General features: G+C 35.4%; 1 long non-coding RNA gene across 1 annotated transcript; it reads right to left on the reverse strand.

Moving 5' to 3' along the window:
- Positions 1-1,878: 1,878 nt before the first annotated feature.
- Positions 1,879-25,722, reverse strand: LOC134739301 (uncharacterized). The gene is made up of 3 exons (XR_010125925.1): positions 25,177-25,722; positions 7,855-7,911; positions 1,879-1,927 (listed from the first exon to the last, which is right to left on the reverse strand). It is a non-coding gene; the product is annotated as an uncharacterized LOC134739301 (long non-coding RNA).

Genomic DNA, 25,722 nt, shown 5'->3' on the forward strand with positions numbered 1-25,722 from the left:
AGTAATTTACAACAGGCTGATTATGAGTAATTTTTATTTTATAATACAGCAGCTCTTTAGTATATTTTATAATCCATTAAAAATATGATAGAACATAATGTAAAATATATTTTTCCATATAAAGAAAATGTTAGAAATGGGCTGGTAGTCTTGAATATTCCACTAGCTGTGATGACCTCATCTGAGTGATAAATTATTAAGATTAGCTCTCTAATTCATTATAGTCAATTCTTTTGAAAATTGTAATAGATGTTTCAGTGAATTAGAGAATTCATCTAACAATCTGCCAAACAAGCTAACCTGATAGTTTGAAGCTTTCCTGAGTATAATGTAATTTTAAACTAAGAGAGATCATATCCCATGAGCAACACATTGAGACACTCTGTGTAACTTAATTTTGAATGGTAATTATATTAATGAAATAAGATTTTAAAAGCATTTCAAATCCATGCATTCTTATAAAAAATTGTTTAAGCAACCCACTAAAACAGGGTTAGTTTAATTTTCTAAATTTTGTAAAATGCTTGTCTTTAATAAATATTTATCAGGAACAAAGTGATAGGTTCTTCCTAATCTAGTCACTGAAACTACTTTTCCATCTGTGCCATCAGGGCAAAAGTCCACAGGTCTATATATCTTATTAGTACAGTGTACCTTATAAATAATCAAAAGAACTTGCTACAGGTTATGTAGAGAATTCAAGTGACTAATGAAATAATAAAATATGTAGGATGTATTTATGAAATTCAGGATGGCATTATGTGGTTCTGTTTGGAATAAAGGCACCATCCAGCTTCTGACTCAATGAGACCAAATAGGAAGTTACAGTGGGTCCTAAACATCACAGTTTTCAGCATACAAAATAAATCATATACATAAATAAGTAGGGTTTCATGGGCCAGGTTAGTGTGTGTGTGTGTGTGTGTGTGTGTGTGTGTGTGTGTTTAGGAGCTAGTGTGTTGGGGAAGTAGAGCTGAAAGGAGAGGATGGTTAAATATTTCTCTTATATGGAGTATTCATGCTATTCTAATGCCTCTATTAAAACTTCATTATGTGACTTCAGGCTGCAAAAATAGTTTTATGTCCAGGCAAGTGAGCATCAAGCACAAAATTCCATGTCATATTCAAGAACACATTCATTTTAGTGTCTGTTCAACTTTAGTCTCTTAAGGATCTTCCCTGACTGAGCTGGACAAAAATTAACCAATCTTTACAAGACAAGCACCCCCTGGTGGATGCTGTGTGTTTCCTGTGCTTAGAATAGTACTTACATATAATAGTATGAGTCCGAAAACCTCTCCCGCTTTCTCTACCTAATAATGTTGTGCCTTCCCCCTTAGTTCTCGCTAGGAATTTGCAAGATAATCCATAGATTGGAGCTGAGGGTTGGTTCTCTAGAACTGAATATGGACCACCATAGGAAATCCAATGTGGGAAGAGTTAGTGGGAAACATTTGTACCACAGTCCAAAAGGAAGATCCAAAATCACTAGAGAAATCAAATATAAAGGCCAATACACTAATAATAGGCAAGATAATTACAATGAACACTTATTACATACTTTAATAAATGCTCTTTACATTAGTAATCGAGTTAACACCCTAACAATCTTATTAAGAACCATTATTCTCCTTCTCTGTAATTTTTCAGATAAGGAAAGCATCAAGTTAGGCAAAAAGATTATCTTGCCCAAGGACATACAGTTAATATGTGGCAGATCTGGTATTTGCACAATACAGAGGCAGCCTGATTCTAAATTCTGTCATGTGGCAGCAGTAAAACATATTGTTTTTAAAGACAAACTCCTTTTTAAGCAATCTCATTAATAAAAATGATAAGCAAAAAAAAAAAAAAAAGTGGAGGTTAAGGTACCTGGCAAGCTACAGGAACTTTTGAATACATTTAATTGTGTGATGGTCTTGTGTCTCTGAAACAAAAGAAATATTAATGATTATAACAAGTTTTTCAAGAGCTAAAATTGTTGAAAAAATTCAAAGTTGTAAACCTATGCAACACAGCTAAAATCACTGTGATGAAAATCTGCATGAGCTCAAAATATAGGCAATGTGGCCAGCTATTAAACCCTTGCTAGCCTGACTGAAGATTCAGTCTCAGTGATAGCACAAAGCTGAATCTCACAGATTCCCCTGTTACTCCTGAAATGTCATATCTAGGCAGTGGTTGTACTCTTGCCCAGTACATGCAGAAGGAGTACCTGCATGTCTCTTGAACACCAAAGTACACATATTTCCATTCTACCTCACAACATGCTCACTCTGGTGATGTCAACTGGCAATGCATCAATGTTGCTTTTTATTTCTTCCTCTTTGGAAGTGACTCTTTCTATAGTAATGAATAGCAGAGAATGTCATAAGCTGTGTCTCCCACAGACTAATAATATTCAGTAGTTTGGGGCATTCATCTTGAGATGCCTACTCAAAAATGTGTCATGAACTGCATCATTCCCATGTTGCCCTGGCAGTAGATCCTTCATCCTCAAGGCAGAATCACTAAGAGCTGTATTCCACAAATCATCTGTGCAAGTATGTCAAATGTAAAGGCAAGGAGAGCCAAAAATGTTCTTGAAATATCCTCAAAGGAAGATGCAGAAGGGACTGCTCAGTTATCAACCTTCCCATACTAAGATATTATAATGATCACATATACAGATCTTCATACAGATTGACACCCTGCATGACAGCAGTGTATTGCATCTGTATCTGTATAAGGGAAATGGATCTTGAGGAAACAGTTTCCAATTCCTTAAAATCTGTGGCATGACGGTGATGTGAGAACCCTCCTGTAAATTGAAGGGTATGGCATCGATATGCACAGACATGTAATTTTTGACATGTATTTCTTCCCTCTCTGAACAGACTGAGATGCAGTTTCCTCATTAAACATAGTGGTCATTGGAAACAATTTTTAGAGAGTGATAGTTGCTATTATAAGCGGGAGGTTCCTGATACCAGAATGTCAGACAAAATAGCTGGCAAAGATGCAGATACTACAGAGAACATTAGAGTAAGTTACATCACACAGGTGGTCCTAAGCTAATGGGTCAATTACTTGTGTTTTTTGTTTTCTTTTTTTGAGACAGATTCTTGCTCTGCCACCCATACTGGAGTGCAGTGGTGTGATCATTTCTTACTGCACCTCTACCTCCCAGGCTCAAACGATCCACCCACCTCAGCCTCCCTAATAGCTGGGACCACAGGTACGTGCCCACCACAACTGGCTAAGATATTTTTTTCTTTGTAGAGATGAGGTCTCCTCTATGTTTACCAGGCTAGTCTCAAACTCCTAGACTTAACAGATCCACCTGCCTCAGCCTCCCAAACTGTTGGGAATACAGCTGTGGGCCATCACACCTGACTGTGGGTCAATTATTGAAAGTTCTACAGCAGAAGTCAACAAGTAGAAAATAGAAGAATCAAATGCAGACTAAGAAGAAAGTAAAGAGCAAGGGTCCAGGAGAAAGATTATAAAGACAGAATTGAGAATTTGTAATTACACAAAGATAGTACCAAAGCAGAAAGAGTATGGAAACAAAGGATGTCCAAAATTATCAGGGAATCTAGTATTTTGTTAGTTCACATTAGGGGAGTGTAAGTGTATGTTAACTGAGCATGTGAAATATATATATACAATATCACATATGTGTAATATATATTATATATTTGACAAACTTAGGTAACATACATGTTATTAATATGTGTGTGCATGTATATATGTGTATATATTTATATATGTGTATCTTATATGTATATAAATTCCATATGTGTAATATATACATGTACAAACATATTAATATTAATAATAGCTTCATATTTATACTTTAAACGTATTATAAAGTGTGCATTTCAGTGGCTTTTATTATATTCCCAGGATTGTGCAATCATCAGCATGATCTAATTTTAAAATATTTTTATCACAACAAAAGGAAATTCTCTACCCATTAGTAATCATTTCACATTCCCACCTTTCCATAGCCCTCAGTAACTACTAATTGAATTTTCATCACCATGAATTTGACTACTGTGGACATTTTATATAAATGTAGTCATATAATATGGGGTCTCCCTTAACTGGCTTCTTTCTCTAAGAATAATACTTTCAAAGTTAATCCACGTTACATAGCATGTGTAAATATTTAATTCCTTTTTATTGCCAGGTAAAATCCAATTGCACAGATAGTCCACATTTTATTTTCCATTGACAGACCTTTGGGTTGTTTCTACATTTTGATTCTTATGGATAAAGCTGACATGGACATCTGTGTACATTTTTGTGTGTGGACTTACGACTTTACTTCTCTCTAGTCTACCTATGAGTAGAATCATCATATTATATAGTGACTTTATAATTTATCATTTTGAGGGACTGCTAAACTGTTTCCCAAAGTGACTGCACTATTTTACTATCCCATCAGGATTGTATAAGGGTTCTCATTCCTCTATACACTTCATAATACTTTTTATGGTCTGTCTAAGTTTTAGCTACCATTGTGGATAAGAAGTTACATTTCACTGTGGTTTTGATTTATATTTTCCTATGGACTAATGATGTTGAGCAACTTTTCGTGTGCTTATTGGCCACTTGTATATCCTCTTTAGAGAAATGTCTATTCAAATCCTTTACCCATTTAGAAATTGGTTTTATATTATGCATATTTTATTGTTTAATTTGAGAATTGCTCATATATAAATACAAGTTCCTTATCAAAAATATGATTTTAAAGTATTTCACACACATTTGTGGGTTACCATTTGTCTTATTCTGTTTTGTGCTGCTATCACAGAATATTGAGACTGGGTAATTTACAATGAACAGAAATGAATTGGTTTATGGTTCTAGGGCCTGGAAAGTTCAAGATCGAGAAGATGGCATCTGGTGAGGGCCTTCTTGCTGTGTCATTCCATGGAGGAAGGGCACTGATGGGGCAGAGCAGGTGTGTGTGTGTGAGAGAGAGAGATTGAATTCACCTTTCTGCTGCCTTTTTTGTTTTATCTGGGTCTCGAGCTGATTAGATGGTTCCTGCTGACATTGAGGGTAGATCTCGCCTATTCAGTCCAGTGACTGATATGCCAATCTCCTCTAAAAAACCCTCACAGACCCACCCAGAAATAACTCTTTGCAAGTCTCTAGGTATTCCTTAATGCAGTCAAATTGACACCTAAATTAACAACTAAATCTTTTCACTTTTTTGATGATGTCCTTTTTAATTACAAAATCTTTTAATTTGATGATGTACAATTTGTGTATTTTTTTCTTTCATAACTTATACATGTGTCAAATATGTGAAACAATTGCCTAACCTAAGGCCGTGGTAACATATTCCTATGATTTCCTTTAAAATTGTTTAGTTTTATTTGTTATATTTAAAACTATGGTCAATTCTTATACAAGGTGATGCATATAATTCTTTATGCCCCACATAAAAAAGAGAAAGAAAAGAGGCCATACTTCATATATATAAACAGAGACTTCCATCTCTTGAACTGGTAGTGTCCATAGTTGAAAAGTCAAAACTGAGCACATACACTACACTGAATCTTTTGTCATGTGACCACTGCTGTCTGGCCAACCATACAAAAAGCTGGGAAGCAAAGAGTTCTTTCCATTTGACTCTAACTTCATCATGAGTCTCATTAATTTTTCTATCAATTAATATTCAATTATAAACTATTCTGGGACAGATATGGCAGATTCACTCTTAGCACTGATTCTCACCTTATCTAATGTACTATGGGGGCTGGAAAGCTGAAAGAGCTCTGGGAAGCTAGGATTCTGCATGTGACATATGTTTCTCAGCACAGACACATCTGCATTGTTCTCAGATGTGGAAGTGATCAACATGACGCAGGAGCTTCTTCCACAGAACAACTAGCACGAGAGCCTTCTTCCACAGAGCAACAAGCATCACAGAGGCATCCAGTTATTCAAGGTAACTGATTATTTTTTTCTTTTTATCTTCCAGTCACTAGCATCAGAAGTTCTGAGCATGGACAGTGACACTAGTGATGTCATTAGCTGTATGTTTCTCCTGAGTTGTTCCTGCCTGTGTGTTTCTTAGTTGTATAGGATCTAACTGTAGTTCACTGGTTCTTCACTAAATCCTTTTCTGTTCAAGCTAACCCAAGTAAGTTCTATTATTTGCATCTGAGAACCATTATTAACACACTCCACATTGTCTCCACCCACCCATGCTCACAGCCTAGGCTGGCAGCCTGTTCTTTAATATGCTATCATTGTGCAATGCTCCTTAGCTTCCTGGGTTCTGACCTTCATATCTATTCCTACCTCCCTCTACATCAATTTCTTCTGCTGTATAAAATATTATGAGCAAATTCCTCTATGCCCTTAATTCCAGGGCCTAACATTGTTTTATTTCCCAAGTCACTAATTTATGTATCGTGTTCTCTGTCCTTCTAGCTCACTTGACCAAACTAATCCCACTTAATGTTTTAACCATCTTGATACTTTTTCCTTATTATTTTTCTATTTTGTCTTCACTTTTTTACCTGAGTTCAATTATATGGTCCATTATTTAATAATTTTCTCTTGTTCTTCTGACTTTTTTTGCCTTCTGGGCAGCTGAACATAGCTAGAGAAAATCATCTAAATTAACAAATTAGCACTACTATGAATTGAAGATCCCACACCATAACTAGACCTCCCATATGGCTTGCACATTGTTCAATATTTATTTGATAAAATTGCACAAAAAATATTCCATACATCCCCACTTAACCAACATCAAACATCCTTGCTACCCTTATCACTGTTAGCAGGTGATCTCCAACTTGTTTTTCACAAGGCATGAAGAAACCCTTTAAAAGGAACAATCAAAATATGTTGACTTATATCGGCAAGTCAACTGGAATTTGATTCCATGCAGTTCTTTCTGTATTCTTATAAAATATGGTATTTCTGCCTGTATGTACCTTGCTCAAATAATATTTCAGGAAGGAAGGAAGGGAGGAAGAGAGGATAGAGGGAGGAAGGGAAGGAGGGAGAGAGGGAGGGAGGGAGGAAAGGTTGGAAGGGAGGGAGGAAAGGTTGGAAGGGAGCGAGGAAAGGTTGGAAGGGAGGGAGGGAGGAAAGGTTGGAAGGAAGGGAGGGAGGAAGGGAAGAAAAGCTTCTACACATCTCTCCTTGCATATGTTATAAGATATTCCTAAAAGAGCTCTCCAGGATTTTTGATGTCCATCTCAAGCAGAGAGCACAAATTAAGTAATTCACTGCCCTCTGGCAGGATTGGGGAACTGTTAGTTGCTGTTATTTATTCTTTCCAAGTATTTAATTAGGTAAATGATTTAAGCTTGAACAAGTGTGATCCTGTTTGCTAAAATTCTCAAGGAATTGTGGGATAATCTAGCACTTTGGCTAACAGAGAGGCAAAATACAATGAATCATGTTTCCTCAACTGCCCTCCCATATTGCAGGTGCAGACAGCACCCACAGCTGAAGAGGAGTGTTTGTAATAAAAAGAAATCCTCTGTTCATTCTTAGCTATGAGAGCAGAAATTTATAGTGTGAGTACTATGTCCCAATAAGCTTCATAGACAAGCTTCTGTGAAGAAGATACCACTCACAAATATGAGATACCATGAAAATCCCAATTCCCTGATAGAGGTATAACCTTCCTGGCATGTATTTGCTTTATGTCTATTCATGTATCCTTGATAATCTTTGTGTTTCCAGGATTTTTTTAAGTACTCAGACTTTTAAGGTTCTAGGATGTTTTACTGACAGGACATCATTTCAGCAAAAATCTTTCCAAGTTATTAGAAAACAATTCTATTACCAACAGGCACATCCTATATTAGGCTATCATAAAGGAATTCCTACCTTAGAAGCCCAGATTATGGTTTACATCAAACTTTTTCATTTCTTCTATTCAGTTCTCTGGAAATAGATTTTCAAATACTCAGTCAGGCTTATAGGAATGTCTAAATATTAGAAATCCAGATAAAATGTGTACTACATATTCTTAGATGAAGCTGTCTGGAAAACTGAAAGAGCAAGACTCCATTTCTTGGATGTCTCTGGAAGATTCCCTCATTTGACTCTACTTCAGATCATTTATTATTGTAGGTCCATGAAACCATCTTAGTCATGGCAGTCATTTTGATAACCGTCTACCATTAGATGCTTGACTAAGGTGAACAACTTGTCCTAGTTTGCCCAGGGTTTTCCCAGTCTTAAAACAGGAAAGTCCCATATCCTGGAGACAACCCCGGTTTATGCTGGACCCTCTTCATCCCTGAACACCTTGGTTCTATTTTTTTTTTCAGCTATTTAACTGTGTGGATAATTCAGTATCATCATTTCATTTTAGGTATCCCAGGTATCCCAATTCATGTCAATTCCTTTAGGTTCTTAATTAAGGTACTTCTATCCTAATGAGCCTGTATATTACAAGACACTTAAGATGGGTTGCCAGAGAAGTGTGTGAACAATTTTTTGGAAGGGTAGGTAAGCATAGTAATGATAAGTAAGTAAGTAATGATAAGTAAGGTGCTAACCTCCCAACCTGCTGAATTGCTATATACCACTCACTAAAAGAAGAATGTTCCTATAGCATCTTTACCCAAAGTCTTCATTCCAAACCAAAAATACCATACTGGACTTGTCTATTATCACCATCCACCCAAGAGAAATTCGAGAGACAGACAGCTTTATAATGAATCATCCAAGTCTTTGTTTCAGAAAGTCTAAGTTCCAGCCCCTCTCCTTATGCTAACCTCTTTAGCAGCAGATCTACAGCTGGGTGTTTTATCTCCTAAGTATAAACTCATCTCAGTCATATTTCCTGCTATGGGACACCTGCACACCAAATAAACCAAGATCTGGTCCAGAAGTAAGTTGAGGGATGAGGGAGTACAGATAAGTCAAACTTGATAACATATTTAAAGTCTGGAAATAAGTGTGCTGGCACAGAAAAAGAACAATTCATGGGTCATAAAATTGCTTTGGAATTACTCATAATAGGCTTCTTCTTTGCTTTCCCATGTCTTCTGACAATCCTCATTCATTTTCTTATTTTACTTCTCTATTGACCCTATAGCTTGTTAGATCAGTTGAATAAACATCTGCCTTTCAGATTTTAAATCCAAAATCAGGTCTTGCCTCCCTCTTCAAGCACGTCACCTCTAGGGTTCTATCATTGGTAAAAAGTCAGAGGAATTTCCCTTTCCTCCGTTTTGTAGGCAGCCCTTACCAGAAAATTCTTAGCAACAATCAGGTAATGAGATTTTCAAAGACTATTAAGGCATCAATTAATCATTAGCAACACTATTACATGTACCTGTTAGCCATATTTTACATTCCAATTTATAAGGACAATCACAAGAGTCAAGACAGAAATTTTCATGGCAAAAGAATTTTAAAATAGTTTAACGTGAACATAAAAAGGGTCACAAATTATGGTTTTCACACCCCTGTCCCTGAATTTGTTTGATTCTACAAAACAATTTCTGTGCTATACTAATAATTTATGATCATTCACTTATCAATATAGCATTTGTGAAAACTGCGGTGCTAAGCTCATCATTAAAAACTGAAAGCTTACTCTGAATTAAAGTATATTTTCAGCATTACTATTCTCCATCTCAAATGGCAGACATAATAGTAATATCACATCTTATTTATAAAAGTTACACCCCAGTGATTTACCTTGGGAAGATGTTGTGTGAGTATTTAGAGGTGTTTTCCAGCCAAAGATGAAAGATGTAAGTATCCCTGGAATATAGCATACTTTCATTGCACTTTACAGATACTGCATTTTTCAAAAATTGAAGGTTTGTGGCAACTTTTCCTTGAACAAATGTATCAGCGCCATTTTCCTTATAACATGTGCTCACTTTTGGTCTCTTTGTTACATTTTGGTAATTCTCACAATATTTCAAAAGTTTTCATTATTATTATATCTGTTGTGATTACCTGTGATCAATGATATTTGATGTTACTATTGTAATTATTTTGGGGTACCAAGAACTGTGACCATATAAGACAGTGAACGCAATTGATAAATGTTTTGTGTGTTCTGACTGCTCCATCAACTGGCTGTTCCCTGGCTCTCCCTCTCCTCAGGCCTGTTTATTCCTTGAAATACAACAATATTGAAATTAGGCCAATAAATAACCCTAAAATGGACTGTAAGTATTGAAGTGAAAGGAAGAGTCACACATCTCTCACTTTAAATGAAAAGCTAGAAATTATTAAGCTTAGTGAGTAACGCATGTTGAAAGCTGAGATAGGGCAAAAGCTAGGCTTCTTGTGCCAGTTATCCAAGATGTGAATGCAAAGAAAAAGTTCTTGAAGGAAATTAAAAGTGCTATTTCAATGAACACATGAGTAATAGGAAAGTGAAACAGCCTTATTGCTGATATGGAGAAAGTTTTAAAGATCTGAATAGAAATTCTAACCAGGCACAACATTCTCTTAAGCCAAAGCCTGATCTAGAGCAAGGTCTTAACACTCTTCAATTTTATGAAGGCTGAGAGACGTGAAGAGGCTGCAGAGGACAAAATTGGAAGCCAGTAGAGTTTGGTTCATGGGGTTTAAAGAAAGAAGCTATCTCTATAACATAAAAGTGCAAGGTTAAACAGCAAGTGCTGAGGTAGAAACTGCAGCAAATTATCCAGAAAATCATAGGTAAGATCATTGTGAATGTGACTACACTAAACAACAGATTTTCAGTGTAGATCAAACAGCCTTCTATTGGAAGAAGATACCATCTAGAACTTTCATAGCTACAGAGAGCAAGGCCTGGCTGAAAACTTTCAAAAGACAGGCTGACTCTCTTGTTAGAGGCTAAGATAGCTGGTGACTTTAAGTTGAAGCCAATGCTCACTTACAATTCTAAAAATCCTAGGGCTCTAAAGAATTATGGTAAATCTACCCCATCTGTGCTCAATAAACGGAAGAACAAAGCCTGGATGACAGCACATCTGTTAATAGCATGGTTTACTGGATATTTTAAGACCACTTTCAAGACCTACTGCTTAAAATAATAAGTTCTTTTCAAAATATTACTGCTCATTGACAATGTACCTAGTCACCCAAGAGCTCTGATGGAGAGGTAAAAAGAGATAAGCATTGTTTTCATGCCTGCTAACGCAACAACCATTCTGTAGCCAAGGGATAAAAGAGCAATTTCAAGTTTCGATTATTATTATTTAAGAAATACATTTCAGAAGGCTATAGCTGCCACAGATAGTGATTCCTCTGATGGATCTGGGAGAAGTCAGTTGAAAACCAGGAAAGGATTCACCAGTCTAGATGACCTTAAGAACATAAGTGATTCATGAGAGGAGGTCAAAATATTACCATTAACTGGAGATTGGAAAAAGTTTATTCTAATGCTCATAGATGACTTTCAGGGGTTCATGACATCAGTGCAGGCATTAATTTCAGATTTGGCCAAAATAGCAAGATAACTAGAATTAGAAGTGAAGCCTGAAGGTGTGAATGAATTGCTGCAATTTCATAATAAAACTTGAAGAGAATGAGGTGATTTTCCTTGTGGAAGAGCAAAGAAAGTGGCTTCTGTGAGATAGAATCCACCAGTGGTGAAGATGCTATGAACACTTTGAAATGACAACAAATGATTTAGTATATTACATACACTTAGTTGATAAAGCAGTGTCAAGGTTTGAGACACGTTTTGAAAGTTCTACTTTGGGTAAAATGCTATCAAATGGCATCAGATGCTACAGAGAAATCTTTCATGAAAGGAAGAGTCAATCAATGTGGCAAATCTCATTGTTGTCTTGTTTTAAGAAATTGCCAGACACCCCAACCTTGAGGAACCATCGCCACCCTAACCAGTCAGCAGCCATCCACATTGAGGCAAGACCCTCCACTAGCATAAGGATTATAACTTGCTGAAGGCTCAGAAGATGCTTAGCATTTTTCAGCAATAAAATATATTTTAATTAAGGTATGTAAATTTTTTAGACATAGTGCTATTGAATTAATAGACTCCAGCATAGTGTAAAAATAACTTTTATGTGCACTGAGAAAGAAAAAAGATATATCTGTGTAACTCACTTTATTGCCTTATTGGCTTTATTTCTGTGGCCTGGAACCAAATCTGCAATATATCCCAGGGTTGCCTGTATGTGTAACTTGCCCATAGAAGGAAAATTCCTTGTTAATATGGCTTCCTTCTTGAAGGTTAAAAGGGCAGCCAACTTTGGCAAGTGGAGAGCAAATGATGAGACACTGCACGTAGTAGTGCCAGTAGTATTGCCAGGCATTGTTATAAATGCTTTATGCAGTTGGCCTTTCATACACATTTGTTCCACACCTGTAGATTCAACCAACCTCAGATTTTAAATATTAGAAAAAAAAAGTAACTATACTATAATAATTAATATAAATAAAATATACATATGACAACAATTTACATAGCATTTATGTTGAATTAGGTATTATAAGTAATCAAGAGATTATTTAAAGTACACCGGAGAATGTATGTAGGTTATAAGTAAAAACTGTGCCATTTCGCATAGGGGACTTGAGCATCCATGGATTTTGATATCTGCAGGGGGGTCCTGGAACCAATCCCCCATAAATATCAAAGGATGACTAGGTATTAGTTTATTTCATCCTTTCAACCATCCTATGGAATCCACATATGATTATTATTCCCCATTTAAAGATGAGGGCAGGGAGACAGATGTTCAACATTTGCTCAAGTACACACAACTAGGATATGGAGAAACCCGGTCTCGATAGCAGTCAGTCTGTCTCCAGTGTTCTTACACTGAACCTCTGTGCTATATGCAGCGCCTACGTGTTGCTCAGAAAGGGGTGGACAACTTGTGTTTCCAGAATCTAAAAGAAGTAGCCGTCAAGTGTCCTGGAGTAGAGCAAGGGAAATTGAATGACACTTTGAATTTGTGATGCTCTAAATTCATGAGTAAATTCTGACTCTGCATATGAGACTTGTTCTCCTCCTGGGAGGTGACAGAATAGGGACAGAGAAAATGAACTTTAGACAAGGGCTGCAGCGCCTATGCTGGTGCTTTTCTTTGTGGTGAGTGCAGAAGAAGAAAGCATTTAAATTTCCCTGATCTAAATGTAAATGTAGGGCTCCTTAATTGTGGGATGGTTGCATGTGTATAATTTTGCCTGGCTCAGAGATTAAGCTCTAATGGGCTTGGAGGAAGAATTGGACAACAACACTTTCTAGTGTGCTTTTGGCAGATGAACTTCTTTCAGAACGTGTTTAGGATTTTGTTATTATAATTGACAAAATATCAACATTAAAAAGGTTCTCAAGTATATCCCATAAGTTGTTGGGGTTCAGAATATCTATGAAAAATAATTCATATTCAATCCATATGATAATTTGGAAATTAACAAACTTCTTTATATGGTAGAGATTCCACAGTGGATTCTGGATTGGAGGAGATAATGTGGACCCCCAAAAACAAATAACCACTAGCGAAGAAGAATTGAGAGTAATACAGAGCAATGGTCCCGAGCTTTTTTGGCACCAGGGACCAGTTTCATAGAAGACAATTTTTCCATGGAAGGACGGGGGTGGGGTGCAGGGTGGGCACAGTTTCAGGACGAAACTGTTCCACCTCATATCACCAGGCATTACATTCTCATAAGGAGCACACAGCCTAGACCCCTCACATGTGCAGTTCACAATAGGGTTTGTGCTTATCTAATGCCGCTGCTGATCTGACAGAAGGTGGAGCTCAGGCAGTAGTGCTCCCTTGACCACCGCTCACTTCCTGCTATGTGGTCCAGTTCCTAACAGGCCACGGACCAGTACTAGTCCATGGCCTGGGGCTTGGGGACCCGTGATGCGAGCTGGCTGTGACCTCTCAGCGCAGTCACACCTGCAAGGCTTGTGTGTCTGGGAGAGCCAAAGATGAGACATAGGTGAAAAATGCTATTACTATCCCAATAGCACTGAAAATTTTATTTTAAAGTGGCACTGCTCAATAATAGCCACAGGCCACATTTTTGCTACTTAAATTTAAATAAATAAAACTTGAATAAAATTTTAAGAGTTAGTTTCTCAGTGTCATTAGCCACATTTCAACTGCTCGAGAGCTCCATGTGGCCAGTCCCCACCACATTGCCAGCACAGGTAAACATTCCCATTATTGCAGAATATCCTATCGCACCATATTACTTAAAGAATAATGACTTGTTCACTACATGAAAGAGAACAGGACTGGGGTTACTAGGGGAGGTCAGTACTGGCAGAGCAACTGCATTCAATGAAACCAAAGAAAGAAAGCATCACAAACTAGAAGCAGAAGATTGCAGAGCAGCACCATTTATTCTATGTGGCCCAGTATCTGGTAATCAAGTGCGCAGTGGCTTCAAGGTATGTCCTGGGAAATTGCTGTGATAGGACCTGTTTACCCTCATAATAAGCAAAGCCTGGAATGTCTCAGAGATAGAAAGACAGCTAGATAGTTGTAGATAGGGAATTACCAATGCATGAAGCTCTCTGATGTGACAAATAATAGAAGTAGGCTATTACAATGATTAACTTATTCTGAGTCATACAAATTTACATATTACACATGGATTACACATTTTCTTTTTTAAATAAAAATGTTTCCTTGTTTCTTTCTGATTATATAAATAATTCATGCTTTTTATAAATACTTCAAACAATATAGCAAAATGTAAGAGGAAAGTCAAAATCACTTGAAATTTTCAATTAGTAGACATAACCAGCAATAACCTTTTCATAAGAGAGAAATAAATATATGCATATATACACATACTGTTTTTTATCTTTAATGAGTTTGCTTTTTGTCTTGGCATTTTTAATATAGCATTTTTTTATCATCTCCTTTTTTTGTGGTGTCTCCTTGCTCTTTCCATTAACCCAAATTCTCTCTTTGTTCATACACTCAAGTGAAAATTTCTACAAAAGTATTTCCCTTCTCTGTGTATTAAATTGAGCTTATATTATATATACATTACTGCAATTTGATTTTCTCACTTAGAATTGTATGATAAAATATTCTCAAGACAACTCATAAACGTTTAACTCATCCTTGCAAAGACTTCACATTTCCGTGGGATGAATGTTCCATAATTTTGTCAACAGCTTCCCTACTTACTAGTGCTTTAGCTCATTTCTAGATTTATCCTCATAAAATTGTATTGTAGCATTAGTGTTAGTGACCCCTGTCCTAGATTTTTACCATACCAATAAATAAATGCAAATAAACCTGTAGATTTCCTGGAATCTTCTTCTTGTGCTACAGAAGTCTTTGTTTGTGATATAAACATATATATATGATATAAATATCAAATAAAATTGCCATATTATATTCCAAAAAAAGCTCTACGAAATCATCTTTCACCAGTTATGTACACATGTGTGCGTTCACCCTTTGTACCTATTGGTGCCAGTTCTGATTATTATTTTATTTTTGGTAACCTATACAGAGTTACCCTGTTATTCTTTTAATACAATTCAAAAATGTCTACTAATGAGTCCCACAATATTTTTGTGTTTAGTGTGTATTTGGTTGTCTCTTCCATATGTGATCTGTCAAAGACCCTCTGCAAACTTTTCTATAAGGCTTTCTTTCTCATATGAACATGTAGGAACTCTTTGCAGTAGGGTTGTGGTAGTGAACAACTCCTGTGAGCCTAACCCTGCTTCTATTCACATTACAGCCTCTAGGGGTGACATAAAACACAATGTAATTTATATCCACTGAAATCATGTCATGAAATAAGGTAGCACTAATGAATATGAGAGATAATATAAATATTGTACATATGTCAAGTATGTGCATTGTAAATACTTTCCCAATCTATAGTTTTCCTTTGACTATACTTATAATGTGTCTTGCCTATAATTTTATGTTTAATAGAACAAAATTTTGATAGTTTCATTATAGCCAACAATTTTCCTTTTTTTTTTTTTTTTTTTTTTTTTTTTTTTGAGACGGAGCCTTGCTCTGGAACCAGGCTAGAGTGCAGTGACATGATCTCAGCTCACTGCAAGCTCCGCCTCCCGGGTTCACACCATTCTTCTGCCTCAGCCTCCTGAGTAGCTGGGACTACAGGCACCTGCCACCATGCCCAGCTAATTTTTTGTATTTTTAGTAGAGACGGGGTTTCGCCATGTTAGCCAGGATAGTCTTGATCTCCTGACCTCGTGATCCGCCCGCCTGGGCCTCTCAAAGTGCTGGGATTACAGGTGTAAGAAACGGCGCCAGGCCTTCCTAACATGTTTTAAGAGATTCCCTAATCTCTAGTTTATTTGTTTGGTCTCCTAAAATTTCCCAACATTTCTGTGATTTTATTTTATATTGAAATGCTTAATTTAACTGCAATATGTTTTCATATGATGTAGAGTAGGCTTTTATATAAATTTCTTTCAAACAAATAGTCACTTGTGCCAGCCACAAGTATTAAATTAGCCAATATTTTCCTGCCTAATTGCAATACCTTCTTTTTCACATATTGAAATTTATTGATTCTGAAATCTATTTCTAAACTCTGTTCTCTCCACTCACCTTTGGCTAAGTCTATGCCAACAGCATAGTGACATGATTACTGGGGTTTGTATTTTTTTCACATATGGTAAGGCATATCTCTGCTCATCAGTCTTCTATTTGCATAAATTACATTGTTAATACTAGATATTTACTCTTCAACACAAACTCAACAGCTTACTGTGTCAATTTGAAACAGACTATTTAGATTATAATTAGAATTTAAAGTGTGTATTAATTTTTCTTGTTTTTATTTATATTGAGATCTTGATATTTCCTAGGCTTTTTTCCCTTTTACATTTATTCAATTTTAATTCAGTCATATCTTATTTACACAATTTACTTATTTTATACATCTTAAGTTTAAGGTGAAAAAATGTAATATGATAAACAGAGCTTTCTTAATATTAAGAATCACTATACATTGAAAAAAGTTTAAAAGAGTTACAAGAATAAGTTGAAGACTATATTTCAATACATAATTTTGTAAAAGACTAACATACAAAATATATAAAACTAAAAGAAGAAAAAGTCATCCAAATTTACAAAAAAAAAGTGGGGAAATTCAAGTACAAAATAAGGACAGAAAAATACTTCCAGTACCCCTGAGAGTTCCCTGTGCTTGCTATAAATAAATATCCTGAAAGACATCACACTTCTACTTCTATCAACATAGATTAGTTCTACCTGCTTTTGAACTTAACATAAGCTGAATCATCAGTTTGTCCTCTTTTTGTCTCTGTATTCTTTCTTTCAGCATTGGGTTTCTGATGGGTGCAAAGTCACTCATAACCACTAATGGGACTATTGAGAATGCTCAGTTCTCTTTGTTCTCCTGTAGTCCTCTTTGTCTCTTTTCTTTGAGTGCATTCGAAATTTACTGTTTACTTTTGGTGTATCTGGGTGTGAATACATATGTGTGTGGGACAGTGGGGGTATTTATCTTCTTTGAGTATTATGAATCTGTGATTTGACATCTTTCATTGCTTTCCAAAAATTTTCAGCTATTTTCTCTTCAAACATTTCTTCTGTCCCATTCTCTCTTTCTACTCCTTCTGGAACTATACTCATGGTATATTAGACCATTGATATTGTCCCCCAGCCCTTGGCTGTTCAAGGTCATTTTTTTACCTTCTTTTACCATCTTTCTTTGTTAGTTTGAATGATTACTATTAACTATTTTTGACATCACTGATATTTTATTGAAGGAATTCTTAAATTCTGATATTACTATTTTTATTTCTTGCCTTTTCCATTTGACAATTGCTTATAGTTTCCATTTTCTGTTTATAATTCTCTTTTCAATATATGTGATTTTCTTTCCTTCCAAATATTCTACTTAGTTGTTTAATTAAAAAAAAAAGTCTATGTTTGTGTTAGTGTGTGTGTGTGTGTGTGTACATTTCTACTGCTCCTGTTTCCTCAATTACTCCTATTTTTATTGAAGTTTTCACCTCATTCCTCTATGAGCTATATTTCAGTTTTGCATCTTGTGATTGAAATTCTTTTGTTGGCCTATCTATGGTAGGTTGAATAATGTCCCCCAAAGATATCCACATCCTAATCCCAGGAACCTGTGAATGTTGCCTTACATGCAAAAGAGACTTTGCATATATGATTAAGTTCAAGATCCTGGGTCATCTGAGTATGCCTGACGATTAGTAAAGTTCCTTATAGGAAGGATGCAGGAAGAGTTAGTCAGGGATGGTGATGTGAAAATAGAAGCATAGGGAGAGAAGGTGGTGTGAGAACAGAAGCAAAGAGGTCGGGGTGGAAGGGAGAGAGGGAGAGACAGAAAGAGAAAGAGAGACTAGTGGGTGCTCCATGGCTGGTTTTGAAAATGGAGGAGGATGTCATGAGTCAAAAAACGCAGGTGGCATCAAGAAGTTGGAAAGAGCAAGGAAACAGATTCTACCCTAGAGGCTCTGGAAGTGTAGCTCTGCTCTCTTCTTGGGTTTAGCCCTCTAAGAGCCATTTCAGACTTCTAAGTTTTAGAACCATAAAAGGATAACATTGGGTTTTTTTATCATATAGTTCATGGTAATTTGTTCCAGAAGCCATAGGAAACTGACACACGGCCTTTTAAACATGCAGCAATTTTCTTTTTTTCTCAAGGCATGGGGGCTTAGGTGTGGATTTGTGTTTACATTAAGGGTCAGCAGTCACAAAGGTAATAAAGAATGATGTGAAGTAGGTAAGACATCAATCCATGTTTGGGACAACTGATGAAAGGGGCTCTGCATGTGCCCTCTGTACATCTTCAGTCTCAAGTGATACAGTAATCTGCCCATGGTTCCACTATTTTTTATTTTCTTGATAATAGGAGAAGCTCAACATGCTAACCTGGGGCCAATACTGATCTTCCCTGTGGGTTTTTGAAAGTCTCTGCTGTATAAACCCCGCCAAGAATCTGCAAATTACTAGGTGTTGACCTTGATCTTTGATTCAGTTCTTTACATGTTTGCCCAACTGTCAGGAGAAGCTGCCTCAAGCCAGTTTTCTTTTGGGATCCCCATAATATTCCAGACCTCATTTCAGACGGTTATGCATTACTTGTAGCAGCTCAGATGAAGCAAATTACTTGGAATTGGGAATAGAAGAGAAGCAATATTGGTTTTTGTAGTAAAGCAAATTTTAATGTTGATAAAATGATAAAATAATAACTAAATCAGGAAATAATAGGATGTGTATAGAAAGTCAGATCAATTTAACCAACCAGAAATCCAGAAGCAGGCAAAATTCATAAGATAATTTAAGGGACACTTCAAACCAGTGGGAAAATTCCAGGGGAAAAAAATAAGTTTGATCCTTAATGCCACCTTGTACCATAAAAACTAAATATTTGAATATAAAAGAAATGAATCTTACAAAAGGTGACAGGAATTTTGGGAAAATAATATAAAATGTTAGGACAAAGAAAGGTTCTCTATGTGTAATACAATATTCAAAGGCCAGAAAAGAAAACAACGATAAGTTTGACTAGGTTTTTAATAACGAACACGCAAGGCAAAGAAGTCACCATAATCCAAGTCTAATATATAAAAAGCTTTCACATATTACTAGGAAGAAACTAACAGTATAACCAAAAAATGAGCAATGGATATGAAATGACAGCTCACAATATGAGCACCACAAATGAACTTTAAATGATGAAAAATGAACAAGCTAATGCTAATAAAATACATTAATATTAAATTATAATAAATATCCTTTTTACCTATGAGATTGTCAATGATTTTTTAAAAGTTGGTAATGCCTGTTTTGGCTACTGTATGTAGCACAGTCATCCTCAACATCTCTGATGGGTTTCCAAATGTGTGATACCAACAGTTAGGAAGTTAAGATGTATTCATCTTTGTATTTACAACGTTCAAAGCATTTCATGACACAGTACAAGAACAATTTATGCTTAAATAATGAACAAATTCGACTAGAAATCATCTTGCTAAGAATGTTTACTATCCTTTATTTACTAAGGGAGAAACTACTGTACACTTACAGAAAATTAATGAACAATTGAAACAATAGATGTGCCAATTAACTCTTAATCAAAAATTTAATTAATTATACACAGCCATTCTGGAGAATTCTAGCTAATCCAGACACTACTGTAGCTACCCTTTTGTTTTGGAAAAATATCACATCAAATTACTTCAATGCAAAATGTAATTTTTGTAATTATTCAGTATTCTGACAAAGTGATTTTGTTTTCTTCAATGTAGACATTTTTTCTGCTAGCCATGCATCTTCAGAATTGCACAGATAGTCACACCCACCATCAGCAAGGCATACCAACTAACAAATAGATTGTAAACAATACAGTGTGGACAGCATATTACAAATTTATTGGAACTATAATTATTTATTTACTCGAAGAAAGTCTTCTCTTTTCATGATCACCATGAAACTCTAGTAAATTATACCAGTAAATAATATCTGAAATTCTCAAGTATTTAAAAAGTCAATATATTGACATCTGTAGAACAGAATTTTAATCAATATTACAGTATATTAATACATATAATTAAGTGTTGTTAAAAGATACTTTTTCACGAGATGAGCATATAAAAATAATCAAGTAAAAACTTAAATTCTTGGACTAACAAGTGGATGAATTTAATAAAAAAAACTTTTAAGAATATTTTACTTTTCAAATGTTTTTCTTCACTGTGAACATTAGTTTCAATTAAAATTTTGAATATATATTATAAAAACACAATAAGGGAAGATTGTGAATTTCTACAATTTTAATATACTTGTAAAAATATCTTTCCAATATAAAGTCCAACCTTCAATTTTATATATTATATATATATATATATATATCTCTCCATATTAATGGAAAAATCCTGGACATTCAGATGTAATTAAAATCAGTTGAAGGAATTATAGACTATTTTGTTTCTAATTCACTGAAATTAAAAATAACAATAGTGATATGAAGGCATTTATTTATTGTATGGTTGATATGCTCTTACGAAAAACAGTGAGAGAATATATGGCATATTAAGATTTCTTTCTAAATATTATAATAGTAATAACAGAAAATGAATAAACGATCTTCTGTCTTAATGAATCCATTTGATAGGCAAACACCTGCATTACATGCAAAACACTTCTGTCATTGATATGCTTATCATTTTCTCCTGAATGACCTTGAAGCTTAATGAAATTCACATGAAAGTTTTACTATGCATGTTTAAAGAAAGCAGTTAAAAAGACTCAGATAGCTGTAAAAAATCGAATCTCATTTTATTAAAAAAAAAATCCTCTTTTCTCATTTACTGAAAAAGTAAACTGCTTCAATTCAAAAGCAGTTTACAAGCAACTTTCATGGTGCATCTTTGTTGTCACATGGCAATGTCCCCTAGATTGACAAGTGGGGCAATGGGCCTGGAGGACTGATTTCTAAGGATGTTAAGAGCATGAACTTCATGATTTTTAAATATTTTCTTAAATACATGCTTCAAAACAAAGTCAAACATTGAACCAACAATTTAAGAAAGAAGGTCTCAGTGTTGACAATAGGAAACACTATAAAGAACATTCATCTAGCTTCCTGTTTACATTTGACAAAAGTAGAGGTACACAGTTGTAGAACAATGTGAAATGCCTGGGCTCTGTTCAGCAAGGTAAATCTACATAAAGTCACTAGTGACTAAGATAGAAGGAATCTTTAGAGTGCCATATGCTGACATTTGGAAAATTTAAATGACATGTGTTAAATCTATTAATATAGGAAACTTTCTGTGAGCTTTTAGAACATTTACAGACTTCTTGATTTGTGATTTCCCTATATAACATAAAAACATGATTTCTTTGGGTTAGTAAAAGCTTTAGGCACAACAATATACAGAAGATAGGTTTTCACTGACTTTGCAGCCTACCTACCCCCGCCCTTAGGCAACTCTCCTGGGGCAACATTTCCAGTTATAATTCTCATCAAGAGATGAGACCATTTTCTTTCTAACAAGAATAATCATATTTATTCAGAAAAGCAAGCTGCAAGTGTAGACCTGAATTTTGCCTTTTATCCTCTCCTGAAAATACAGAAAATGCAAACAAAGAGAATTGTGACCTTACATTAATCAGGTGCTATTCATTGCACAACACAGAACATCTCTAGAATCTTTTTATATGATTTATCTACTTGTGATACTAGAAGTGTTAGAATCCACAGGACTTCTTATGTTTCATGATGCATAGTGTAGAAAATGCATACAGCATTGCTGTGCTTAGCCATATTGGAGCCTGAGGCAAAGACAAAATCAGTAATACTGATCTATCTGTATTTAAAATTTGGATGTTTTGTTCATCACGGTTTTTGAATTAATTCTTGTTTTTAAAAATGTATTGCATTAAAAATAGATAAATTGAATGACATCAAAATAAAAACTTTTGTGCATCAAAGAACTCTAATAATAAAGTGAAACAGCAACCATGAAATGTGAGAAAATATTTGAAACTCATATATCTGATAAAGGGTTAATATCCAGAATATATTTAAAAACTCCTCCATCTCAAAAGCAAACAAACAAAAAAAACCAAACAACCCAATTAAAATATGGGCCAAGAAATTGAACAGACATTTCTCCAAAGAGGATATTATCCAAATGGCCAATAAGGACATGAAAGGATGCTCAACCGTACTATTATTAGAGAAATGCAAATTAAAACCACAATGAGATACCACTTCATACCCATTAGAATGGTTAAAATCAAACAGAAAATAACAAATGACACTGAGAATGTAGAGAAACTGGAACTCTTGTGCCCTGCTAGTGGCAAAGCAGGGCCACTAAGCAGTACAGCCTCTATAGAAAACAGTATGGTGCTTCCTCAAAAATTAAACAGAATTACCGTATGATCCAGCAACTCCACTTTGAGTTTATACCCAAAAAAACTGAAAGCAGGGACTTGAACAAATATTTGTACACTCAAGTTCACAGCAGCATTATTCACAATAGCCAAAATGTGGAATCCATCCAAGTGTCCATCAGTGGGTAAATGGATAAACAAAATGTGGTATATACATCCAAGGAAACATTATTCAGCCTTAGGGGAAAAAAAGGAAATTCTAATATATGCTACAGTATGGATGAACCTTGAAGACATTTTACTATGTGAAAACAAGATAGTCACAAAATGACAAATACCATATGATTATACTTAAATGAGTTTCCTAGGGTAGTTAAATTCATAGATACAGTGGAATAGTGGGGGTTGGGGGCTAGAAGAAGGAATGAATGGGGGCAAATTGTTTAAACTATGCAGAGTTTCAGTTTGGGAAGATGAAAATGTCTAGAGATGGATGGTGGTAATAGTTGCACAATAACGTGAATTACTTAATGCCACTGAACTGTAGACTTTAAAATGGATAAAACAGTAACATGTATGTTATGAATATTTTGCCACAACTTAGAAAATATTGCATGTAAATATTACCCAACTCAATTATTGGCGCTACCTCTCCTTCAACTCACTTAAAGTTTCTGCCTGAGAGTGCTTTACTAACTTCACCCTTGCCCTGGCCCTGGAAAATTTCCGTGTTTGTTTGGCTCATAGATGCTATGATCTGAATGTTTGTGTCCCCCCAGCCCCAAATTCATAAGTTGAAACCTAATCCCCAATGCAGTCTTGAGATGATTAGGTCATGAGGGCAGAGTCCTCCTAAAAGGGATTGGTGCCATTATAAAAGGGGCCTGAGGGAGCTTGTTTCCTCCCTCTACCCTGTCAGGATGCAGTAAAAAGGCGCTGTCTAGGAGGAACAGGTCCTCCCTGGGCACTGAATCTGCTGGTGTCTTGATCTTGGACTTCTTAGCCTCTAGAATGGTAACAAATAATTTTCTTACCCAATCTACAGCATCTTGTTATTATAGCAGTCTGAGTGGACTAAGACAATAGAATACAGCATAAAATAACATGTTATTTTCTTTCTTTCCCCTTCTTCCCACCCTCAAACTCCTGGTGTTTGTTCTTTTATAAGATAGATTAAAATGTACTTAAATTACAAGCTGAGAACCCTATGTTGGGCTCTGGGTAACAGGGATGCACTTGTGAGATTTCAATTCTTTATCGAGTTTGATTTCTCTATTCATCTCTCCTTCACAGCTTTCAAAATCTTAGTCTTAAAATTATTGTAGTAGAAACAACTATTAAAAGTAATTTTTTGAAAGGTTACCTCAGAAGCTCTGAGAAACTTCACCTTTTACAAAGACATTGGTTAGCTCTTGGCATGATTAATGTTAGCATGTTTGATCCCTCTATCAACGAAGGAGAACATTTTGAAATTGGCATTATTTTTTGCTAAATAAAATATCACCACATATAAGGAAGAAATAATGTTTAAACAATATTTTGATAAATATATTATTTAAAATGCATGTGAGGAACTCCATATCAAAAAGAGAAAATAAAAATTAACTAACGTTTCAAAGTATATAGATCCTTCACTTTATGTTTGAATATTCATGAATTTATCAGTGTGTAAACTGCATTTGAGAGTACAGGACTTTTGTAGTATCCTCAGTGAAAATGATACCACTAACTCCCTGAATTGTAAAATCAAGGCTATCTCAAATGATTTAAACTTAAGGTTTTCACTCATGTTTAATGCCAAAATATTCCTAACTATAACGTTCACACTAATCCAATTTTTAAATGCAGCTATCAAAAAACAAGTTGCAATTTATACAGCACAAAGTCTCTCTTCTTACCTTGACAGTAGCTTCATAGACCATAGATCTTCAAAAAACACCAAGGGTTTTCATAATAATGGTGAAGAAAGAATCAACTTGGATAAAATTAAGTAGTTTGTCTTTTTTTTTTTTACGCTACCATATCCCAATTGTCTAGCATTCCACTATCCAGAATACAGCCTGCCTGAAATGTATTGATTTTTCCTTCCTATATTCATTTAACAAGTATGTACTTTTGACAACTACTCTGTGTCAGGCACTGCTCTGAATGCTGAAGATACAATCAAAAATCCCCTCATGGAAATATTCCAGTGCTGGAGAAAATATACCCATTAAATACAATATCTCAGACCTATGGAATTACAAGTAGTCTGGTATAATCTATTGGAAAACTGTAAGTGTCATGAAAACGAATATAGGGTCCCAGAACCAATCACGGAAGTGTTTGTTATCTTAGGATATTCCTTTACCTGGAGCTTGGAGATGAATAAGAGTTACCTTAGCTGAATAGTGGAGGAAATTGGTGCGGTCTTAGCACAGGGAACAGGATTTGCAAGGATCCTGCATTGGAAGGAAGAAAATAAGAAAGAATCAAATGAGGCCCTTTCGTGGGATAGGAAGGAAGAGATTGGTGACAGTCACACTTGGCACACAGATTCTATTTGTCTTCACACAGATAAAGGAAAATGGTGCTGTCCCTCTGGCAAATTAACTTTTTCACTGCCCAGAATTTCTACAACCTTAAATTCCCTAACAGCTAATCTACTGCCCGTCTTTCTCCCTGACTTCAGATATAATTGAAGAGCTTGTCTAAAGTCTTCCTGTCTTTGTTCCAATGTCCTGAATGTACATACTGGATATGTCAGATGTAGGAAAAAAAAAAAAGCTGAGATGGGGATGGTGGTGGAGGGTATACTCTAACAAGCAAAGTGAACATAGGAGAGTTAGAAAATCTATGTTTTATAAAGTGCAAATATGTATCAAAAATGAGTATATTATGTTAGTGATTTTTTTTT

This window comes from Pongo pygmaeus, chromosome 3, assembly GCF_028885625.2.
Source record: "Pongo pygmaeus isolate AG05252 chromosome 3, NHGRI_mPonPyg2-v2.0_pri, whole genome shotgun sequence".
Lineage (NCBI taxonomy): Eukaryota > Metazoa > Chordata > Mammalia > Primates > Hominidae > Pongo > Pongo pygmaeus.